Source organism: Triticum aestivum, chromosome 7D (genome assembly GCF_018294505.1).
Source record: "Triticum aestivum cultivar Chinese Spring chromosome 7D, IWGSC CS RefSeq v2.1, whole genome shotgun sequence".
Lineage (NCBI taxonomy): Eukaryota > Viridiplantae > Streptophyta > Magnoliopsida > Poales > Poaceae > Triticum > Triticum aestivum.
Window position 1 is genome coordinate 341,947,159 of NC_057814.1, and position 10,161 is coordinate 341,957,319.

Genomic DNA, 10,161 nt, shown 5'->3' on the forward strand with positions numbered 1-10,161 from the left:
CCGGTTGGGTAGCCAGTATCTACTACTTTCCCCCGTTTCCTCTTAGAACCAAGTCCTAGATTCATGCTACAGCTTTCCCAGTTTCTTCCCTGTTTGAACCAACTCTTAGCTTTGACTGTATGAACTAGCTTTACCTCTAATAATAGTAAAAGTCTAGGTGGCTTTGGAACAGCCGACGGAAGTAGAAAAAGATCCACACGCAGCCACGTGGGGAGCTGGGGCAGTAGAGCAAGGCAGGTTTCGAAGGAATATATACCTGAGGGTCATCGGCATGTGGCAAAGACGGCGTTGAGAGGCCGCATCTTGGCCACAATACCGCAGGGAGGAAGAAGGGGTCGGAGGCCCTCCCGAGCCGGCACGGCCGCCGATCGGGACGCACGGGCAGCCGTTGGTCTCCTCCCTCGCCGCCGACGACAGCGTGAACGATGCACCTACACCCCTGTCCCGGTCGAGGTGGTCCGGCCGGATTTCTGACCAGCCATGAGTAGAGAGAGAGTGTGGCCACCTATGTCTTGCTTAGATCTGGAGAGCATGAGAGAGTGAAAGAGAGGAACCCTAGTAAATCAAGCGCTAAGGCTCCTGCTTATATATATAGTGGAGTGATTTTGTTGTACCAGCTTCAAAAAAATGCACTCCTACGTGTACCCGCGAGTGGGTGTGAGAGAACTAGTGCGTGCGTGCACCACTTCTTTTTGTGAGAGTACAATATACTATGCCCAAAGAACATTCGCCACAAGAGTAATAGTATAAGTGTGTGACGTGTGAGCTAAAATAAAAGGTGTGCGACGTCTTTTGTTTTTTAGAATTTCTAAGGGTAGGGTGTGAAGAGCACATATGTGTGTGACGTCTACCTGCAGATAGACGGTGGGTGCGAGAGGACTCGGGAGATCATGACTCGTGAGGGTGTGTGTGCGTGAGAGAGAGGGGGCACGTATCAATGCAATGCATGTGTCCATAAATCATTATCCGACAAACGTTCGCCACAAGCCGTTTCCTGACGAACGCCGTAAGAACTGTTAGATCGGCATCCGACAATGTCAGTTTTGCCATGTCATTTAATAGAGCAGCCACACCTCCTACACACAAATCTTCCACGTGAGTGTTAGCAAGTGCCGTATGCTCCTCCCTCCGTTCCAAAATGCAGTCCATATAGCTTTATTGAAAATTCGAACCTCGCAAACTTTTACCAAGTTTTCGTGTACCAAAATGCACATATAGAATGCCTAGTATATATCATTTCATTCATCTTCAAGAGGTAACTATAAAGATGGAGGAGGAGTCTACAAAGAAAGACCGCCATATCACCTGCGGCAAATTCAACCATCCTTTGGTGTGGAGGAATATCATAGGAACTCTATATGATATGATTTTTATATGATTTTTTCCTTTAGAGCCAATTGGTTCATAGGAATAGATTCATCTACTCCACATTTCAAAGGAAATAAACATGATATCATTTTTATAGCTGTAGAGACACTTGGTTCATATGAATGGATTCCTATACTCCCATAATTTCGAAGGAAAATAAACATTAGCGTATATTCAATAGAAAAGTTCCTATGATGTGAACCAAATGACATCTCTTTTCTAATCCCTCCTCATAGGAATTGAGATACATGTCATCTCTAGATTCAATAGAGAAGTTCCTATGATGTGAACCAAATGACATCTCCTTTCCAATCCCTACTCATGGGAATTGAGATACATGTCATCTCTTTCCCTACAACTTCCATGTATACATCTTCTATTCCTAAATAGCTAGTACAACCCACTAGTAGCTTTTTTCCTAGACATGCAACTATGGCACAAGAACACGTCATGCATGCAAGTCATAAATCACATTGTTTTTTCTACTCTATGCATGCAAGCACCACATCATCAATTCATGCATGTTACTCATAAGTTATTTCTTGCATTAAATTTTGCATCGACAATGTATGTGCTGGTCACATGCACACATATGTAGTTCACATTCACATTTTTGTTAGAAATGCCATTCTTTTAACTGCAATTAATTTTTTCTCTTTGTACTCCCTCCGTCTAGGTGTGTAAGTCATATTCCGAAAACCAAATAATCCCAAAACACTTTGGCACGGTACATTAACACCCTCCTCGTTTCTTGTTTGGTGACATATCAACCAATAAGAGATGTGGGCCGTGCATGCTTTCCCAAAACACAAGCACATCTCCTTTGTTCTAGAATCTTCCATGTCATAATTGCCCAAACTTTTTTTTCTAAATGAATTGCCATTATTTTTTTACTTTATGCTTTACAATGCACAATCCCATGAATCTTAACCTTTTTATAAGACTAAACAATTTTGAATGAGATTAACTATAAGAACTAAACGAACATCTACATCATGCATATATGACTCAAAGCTTTACATGCTATAATGTGTATTTATTCATAATTTGGTTTCCAAATCTCATGCGTTCAATGCATGTACCTTACTAGTTTTGAGTAGAGTAGCAAATTTCACGCGGTCGCTGGTATATCAAAATGTAGGGCCCATGTATCATTGCCTTTCGGTCGAACCTACGTCCACAATTTTTTGTACGTATATCTCCACTGGTCCCCAAACCCAAAATGCTTCCTCGTTCCCGTAAAACCAAGCGGCCCACACATATTAAGGCGTCGGCTCGAACTCAATCCCTATCCCATTTACTACGACGTGGCCCCGCACGCCGTAGTACTCCTACAAACCCTACCGCCGCACGCATCATCGGTTTTCTTCAACAGGACGAGGGAGAAGCGGATTTGTAGTGGGGGCGCTTTCAAAAAAAGGATTTGTAGTGGAGGCCCCTACCCTAGGGTGCCCTAGGTAGCTGTCGCACGCATCATTGGTTTTCTCTTTTCTTTATGCTCTTGCGCCCTAGAGTGAAATGATGGTTGCTTCGTCCATCCATCTTAATGCGGGAAAGGTGGGGCTTTGTGTTTTGACCCCTCATCGCTCATTTACTACTACTGCGCGGTGCTACGACCGGGGTGCGTCCAAGTCCAACCGCTGCTCCGAACTGTAATTTGGTGCATCGCACGTGGAACAAGATGGTGGATGATCCACATGTCGGCCAAAGGGGTCCTGTTAAGTGTGTCACCATTTCGTTGCGGACTAACCCTGCTTAAGTTGCTACGCCAACATGACAAGAGCAGCCTACCACTTGGTTTTTCTCCTCGTTGAATCCCGACTATATTGATCTAAAAAGATACGTACGGTACTACCCTCTCCGTATCGGTTTATAGGGCGCGCACGTAGTTCTCGGTCATCCATTTGACTAACTAAATATGAGTTACTATGTCACAAAAAGTATATCATTCGATTCTTAAGCGGATGTAGTTTCTAAACATATATTGTTCATCACATGTATAGCCAGTTAGAATCTCAACCTAGAACGACGTGCATGCCCTGTAAACCGATACGGAGGAAGTAGTAAAAATGAGGTGATTTTACCGAGCGATGGGCGGGGGACCATGGCCTGTCATGCGGTCCCACGTGTCATGATGTACCAAGGCGATGCGTGTGTCCCTCTTGAGGCAGAACAATGGTAGAAGCAATGCTACGTGGTTTTCTTGAAGGAGATGATGGTGAAGCAAAGTGTGAAATAGTGGTTGCATCGTCCGTCTGGGAAGGTGCGGCATTGTGATTTGACGTCTCATTGCTCATTACTACTACTAGGGCGGTACGACTGGGGTGCGTCCCCCCTACTGTTCTGCACTGTTAGTTGGTGCATGACACGTCGACCCGGTTGCTATATGTCCCACATGTCGGCGAGAGGAAGTACAGAATTCATGAAAGCGAGCGTTGATGGAGGAGTACAAGACACGGCTTGGTTTTTGCTGATTCGCGCGATCTATAGTCTGTTCGGTGACTAAAAAAAGGCGAGGACGGGTCTTTTCCCGCGCGGCAGGCAGGGGAGTTTGGAATAGTCTGTTCGAGGCAACGAGGCAGGAAGGGAAACAAGCAAATAAAGGTTGAGCGACTTAGTTTTGGGAAAATCTGATTTTACGGAGTACGTACCCACTATGGAGGTAGTATACTACTTATTACTCCCTCCTTTCCAGTTTATAGGGCTCGTCTAAGGGGGTGTTTGTTTTCAGGGACTTTTTGGTGTAGGGACTAGAAAAAGTCCCTCTTAGAGACTTTTTAACCAAACTGGAGGGACTACTAGGGACTAAAAGTTGCCTTTTGGGACTAAATGAAGAAGACTCTGAAGGAGAGTCTTTTTTGAGACTTTTTGGGACTTTTCGAACAATGCCCCACCCTGCACCCATTGCCCCGCCACCCCATGGTGTTGTTTGGTTGTTATTTTCTGTATACTAGGGGTAACATAGTCATTTAATAACCTCTAGGGAGGGACTAGGGACTTTTTAGTCCCTGGAAACAAACAGGGAGGGACTTTTTAGTTGGGACTAGAAAAATTCTTAGGACTTATGAACCAAACAGGGCCTAAAAAAATTCGTTTTTCCGTTTTATAAGTCTCAATTCTACTAGTAGTAGTAGTAGTACCATCACATGTTGGATTTTGAGGTGCGTTAAATCACCCGATGCAAGCATTGTCAAGAGAAAACTCACCAATGCATGTAGAAGTTCATGGAAATTTAGTGGTCATGCGTGCATTCGTTCTAATTAATGCCTCGGTAAACATAACTTCTTGAGAAAAACAAGCGTACATTACTTGTGCAAACTACGAAATTAATTCCACCACTCACCGTCTACCTTGGTTGGAGAGATTTTGAAATTGAGCCATAAACTGGAAAGGAGGGAGTAGTAACATAGCCTAGGGTAGCTTGCAGCACCACGGACTCCAAGGAAATTGCTGTAGTAGTACTACTCCTATATACTACTCCAAGGAAATTGAGCCATAAACTGGAAAGGAGGGAGTACTACTAAAGGACATATATTCCAAACAATATGATAATCTCTCTAACCAAGGTAGGGACGAGGAGTAAACGGGGGGAGTAGTAAAATTTTCTCCTCGTCCTGCGAGCCACCGCATGCGTGGACGAGGGAGCGGGCGTAAGGCGTAGTACTACTACCTCTGTCCTGGTTTATAGGTCACCTTTGTAGTTCGTGCCAAATTTTTACCAAATATTTAGCTAACAAAATGTTAATGCATGTCAACCAACATTATATCATTGGATTCGTATTTCAACATAGTTTTCAATGATATAATTTTTGGTAACATGCACGAACGTTTTGTTAGTTCAATCTATAGTCAAAATTTGACACAATATACAATGGGGACCAATAAACCAATATACAACGAGTAGTAGTAAGAAAGCTTCACCTCGTCCTGCGAGCCACCGTGATAGAGGCGAGGGTGTCCCGATCTTTCGATGAGATGATAACTATCGATTTGGTGGAGACGACTTTGACGATCCGACTACAAACGTGCACGACGTTGCGCCTTATCAATCGCTAAACCAATCTCCTGAGGTTACTGACGATGCCGGAAGCACGATCAGCCTGACCACGAAGGTCTATTCCTGCAAGCAATCGAAGAACGAGCAAGAATATGATAATGCAATCTGAATATTGCGAATATATATGAAGTATTGATAGTGGTGGGAATCCGTAAGCGGTCTTGGTCTGGTCGTTGGACACAAACGAAGTACACGAAGTTGCAATGGCTAACTTTTAACTAAACAAATTCCAAGGAAAAAGCTACTAGATGGATCTACTTATATAGGAGCAAGGGGTGGCGGCCAAGGAGGTGGGAGGACGTCCCAAGGCAGCCTAAAACCAACCCTAGGTCGTACAAGGCTCATGGGCCCAAGTGGAGGTGATGCAACACATTTGGACTTGTAGTTTGACTCGGATTCTGGTGCAACGTCAGATTGTTTCGACCATAACTCAATGCTCCGGACGAATTTAAAGGTGAATCCAATTGGGTTGGAAAGAGCACGAAATCTAGTTTCCAACAAAAAAAGAATCACCCAATTCGGAGTCCGTATGAAAAAGTTGTTGGCGTTTTGAGTCAGGTATGTATGTGCAGTCCGAATCTGAATCCAGAACGTGAGAGACTTGGACTCTATCTTCTCTTGGCCCAAAAGTGACGTGAGAGGACTTTTTGAACAGAACCTAAACTTCTCCTTTTGCCTTATCTTCATATGTGGATTGTACAAATGTCCCATACACCTGCAATTAGACAAAACACAAAAGTGTGTGAAGTATTTTTGTTCTGGATAACATAAATAGATTATTGAATAGTTTGCACTAGAAATCACCTGACAAATATGCATGTATGCAATATTTTTGGTCGTATCCAAGGTAGTCATGTCCTCATCATCCTCCCCTTCTTGAAAACAAAGCCGTCCTCGGCGTTGCTTAATCTGAAATGTGGCTAACAAAAGAGACAAGGTGTACATGTTGTATATGTATATGTCATCCATTTTTACTTTCCGTGGATTTTGCACATATGACACATGTATACATGAGTAACTTTCATAGTTAATAAAATATAAAGCCAAAATATTATCACAAGAAGTAGAAGGCATGAAAGTATTGCAACTCAGTTTGCACATATAAGTGGAGCTCTTATTCATATGAAAAGATTGACAATATTCATCATTAAACCATCCCAACATTGATGAACCATCACCAAGATTAGAGGTCATATCAAAATGATTAAACATTGGCACAATTATTTTCAAACATATTTGATCCAAATCTGATTTATTCCCTGATTCACTTGATTCTTTTGCATCGATAGTTAATTCAATGGGCTCACTCAAAATTGTTTGATCACATGGCAAAGTCAAATCATTAACATAGTCCTCTAAGGTAGCTGGTGTGATCAAAGTAGTGGGTAGCTCACCGCATGGTGCACTTAAATTGACAAGACATTCATCATACTCATGTGGAAGTGGAAGATTAGTACCTTTGTCATTACCTCTTATGATCAACTCAGATGAGGTAGGCACTCTCGGTGATGATGTGTCACATGGTGGAGGTGATGTAGTCCTCACAACAACGGATGTGGTTGTCATAGTATGCTTAGTAGTTGAAGGGACAACCGTATCAACTCTTGGAATGTGCATCTCGCGCTTGTTCTCCTTGTGCGCAACACGTCGTTTTATTTCCTGTTCAGCTTTGCAAGCAAGATGAAACAAATGGTCCATAGGATAACACTCTTCATGTATTAGTATCTCCTGAATGTCACGATTTAATCCTCCCCAAAATCTATCCATAAAATCTTCTTCACTTTCTTCTAAAGAGGAATGCAGCAAGGTAGTCTGTAAAGTATCATAATATTTCGTTACGGTGTCACTACCTTGTTTTAAATGTTGCAACTTTGTAATCATGTCACGAGTATAATAAGCGGGAACGAATGTATGTCGCATGGCAAGTTTCAAATCATCCCAAGTAGTAGGTATATCATTAGGGTGTAACCGACAATATTCACTCCACCAAACTACAGCATAACCAGTGAAAGAACCAACCGCAACCTTAACTTTTTTACGTACATCAAAATTATTGGAAGCAAATATATTATTTAGGTCAAACTCCCATTCAATATATAAAGCAGGTCTAAAACGGCCATTAAATGGGGGTATAGAAACATTAACCTGATCATGTGCATTTGGATGTTTGTGCACCTCTCGTGACGGTTGTGGTATTTGCATAGGTGATGGCACATCTCCCACGATCGACAAACCCCATGAATTGACTCTAGATCCTGTCATGATTAGTAGAAACAAGAAACAAAATTCAAGAATAATGTTCCTATGAACTACTAGGATGTGGTGGTAAAGCGCTCACAGTAAAGCAAATATCAATATCTTACAAGTTCTTACCAAGCAGCAGGTGGTGACAGGCAACCAGCGGTGTCAAATAACTCCAAAGATTGAGTAAAGCGATTGCCAGGGGAACGTACGTATACACGGTGTAGAAATATGTGGAGCTGGGTTGGCTATATATGGTAGCAAAATATTAGCAATAATCAATTCAGAGATGCAATGTTGAATAAACGCTCAACGACGGTACTGTGCTGGTCCTAGGCTAGACCGGACTAGAGACGCGAGCCAAGAACACTAATGAGGTCACGGCGTAGCACAACTAGCATCAATGAAGGATACTAAGTAGCTCTGGACAGCAAGATATAAGTGAAGATCACAACGGCAGTAAAGATAATGATGAAAAACAACTGCCAAGCAGGATATACAACAACTCTCTCCAACTTTCCTCTTGAAAAGTTTGTGCCAATTTTCTGATAATTTTTTTCAAAGAATGCTACTAACTCAAGCTTTCCAATGCAAAAAGAATCACTCAATTCCGAGTTGATATGAGGAGTGAAAGAATTCTGAAACTGGCTTGAAAAACTGGAATAAGCTGTGTCCGCGAACTTCGGAGGGCAAAAAGACCTATTTAGAAGACGATTTTGAGGTGTCAAATATTGAACTTGTCTCTGCAACTATTTAGATGCGGCTCGTCGCTAGCTTTCATTTGAGTACTCGCGGAGTCAAAACGGACTTCGTATGAGGAAGGTATGCCTGTTTTACTAAACAGTGCACAAAACAGATTCCAATCCGAATTCAACTACGAGATTGAGTCTAGATAGATCCGAATTTTGTTTTTTTTCTTCTCTCTTTTTTTTCCTCACACTTTTTTTCTTTCTCTTTTTTTCTGACTTCTTTTTCTTTTTTTTCTCTATCTTTTTTTTCTCTCCCTCTTTCCAAGACAAACTAGATAAGATGCAGATTGGATCAAGCGAAGATGTGAACGACCTCAACTATGATTGTGACAATGAACTATGAGTAGCACATGGTGGAATTTGATGGATGGTGTGGTGGACAGCAGAAGGGATAACGATGCAGCGGTGACGTGACTAATGTGAACAGAACTCGAAACTCTAAAGGAACTAGACACTAAGACCAGCAACTCGACACGACGATGCAACCGATAATTCAATAATGCAAACAATGAATAGAAAATTGCAAAGGCTTAGACTGGCTTGGACAAAAGGATGAATAGATCTAACTTTTTTGTGGCTTTTTCTTGGACAATAGGTAAGAAAATAAATCTAATCTAGGGGAAACTGGAAATTCTCACCGAGCAACCTGAAAACTGATACCACTTGATAGAGGCGAGGGTGTCCCGATCTTTCGATGAGATGATAACTATCGATTTGGTGGAGACGACTTTGACGATCCGACTACAAACGTGCACGACGTTGCGCCTTATCAATCGCTAAACCAATCTCCTGAGGTTACTGACGATGCCGGAAGCACGATCAGCCTGACCACGAAGGTCTATTCCTGCAAGCAATCGAAGAACGAGCAAGAATATGATCATGCAATCTGAATATTACGAATATATATGAAGTATTGATAGTGGTGGGGATCCGTAAGTGGTCTTGGTCTGGTCGTTGGACACAAACGAAGTACACGAAGTTGCAATGGCTAACTTTTAACTAAACAAATCCCAAGGAAAAAGCTACTAGATGGATCTACTTATATAGGAGCAAGGGGTGGCGGCCAAGGAGGTGGGAGGACGTCCCAAGGCAGCCTAAAACCAACCCTAGGTCGTACAAGGCTCATGGGCCCAAGTGGAGGTGATGCAACAACTTTGGACTTGTAGTTTGACTCGGATTCTGGTGCAACGTCAGATTGTTTCGACCATAACTCAATGCTCCGGACGAATTTAAAGGTGAATCCAATTGGGTTGGAAAGAGCACGAAATCTAGTTTCCAACAAAAAAAGAATCACCCAATTCGGAGTCCGTATGAAAAAGTTGTTGGCGTTTTGAGTCAGGTATGTATGTGCAGTCCGAATCTGAATCCAGAACGTGAGAGACTTGGACTCTATCTTCTCTTGGCCCAAAAGTGACGTGAGAGGACTTTTTGAACAGAACCTAAACTTCTCCTTTTGCCTTATCTTCATATGTGGATTGTACAAATGTCCCATACACCTGCAATTAGACAAAACACAAAAGTGTGTGAAGTATTTTTGTTCTGGATAACATAAATAGATTATTGAATAGTTTGCACTAGAAATCACCTGACAAATATGCATGTATGCAATATTTTTGGTCGTATCCAAGGTAGTCATGTCCTCATCACACCGCGCCCGTGGGCGGGGGAGAAGGCGTAGTAAGCAAGCTTCTCCTCGTTCTGCGAGTTGACGGGACACATCAAAAGTAATACGTATAGAGCATCTCG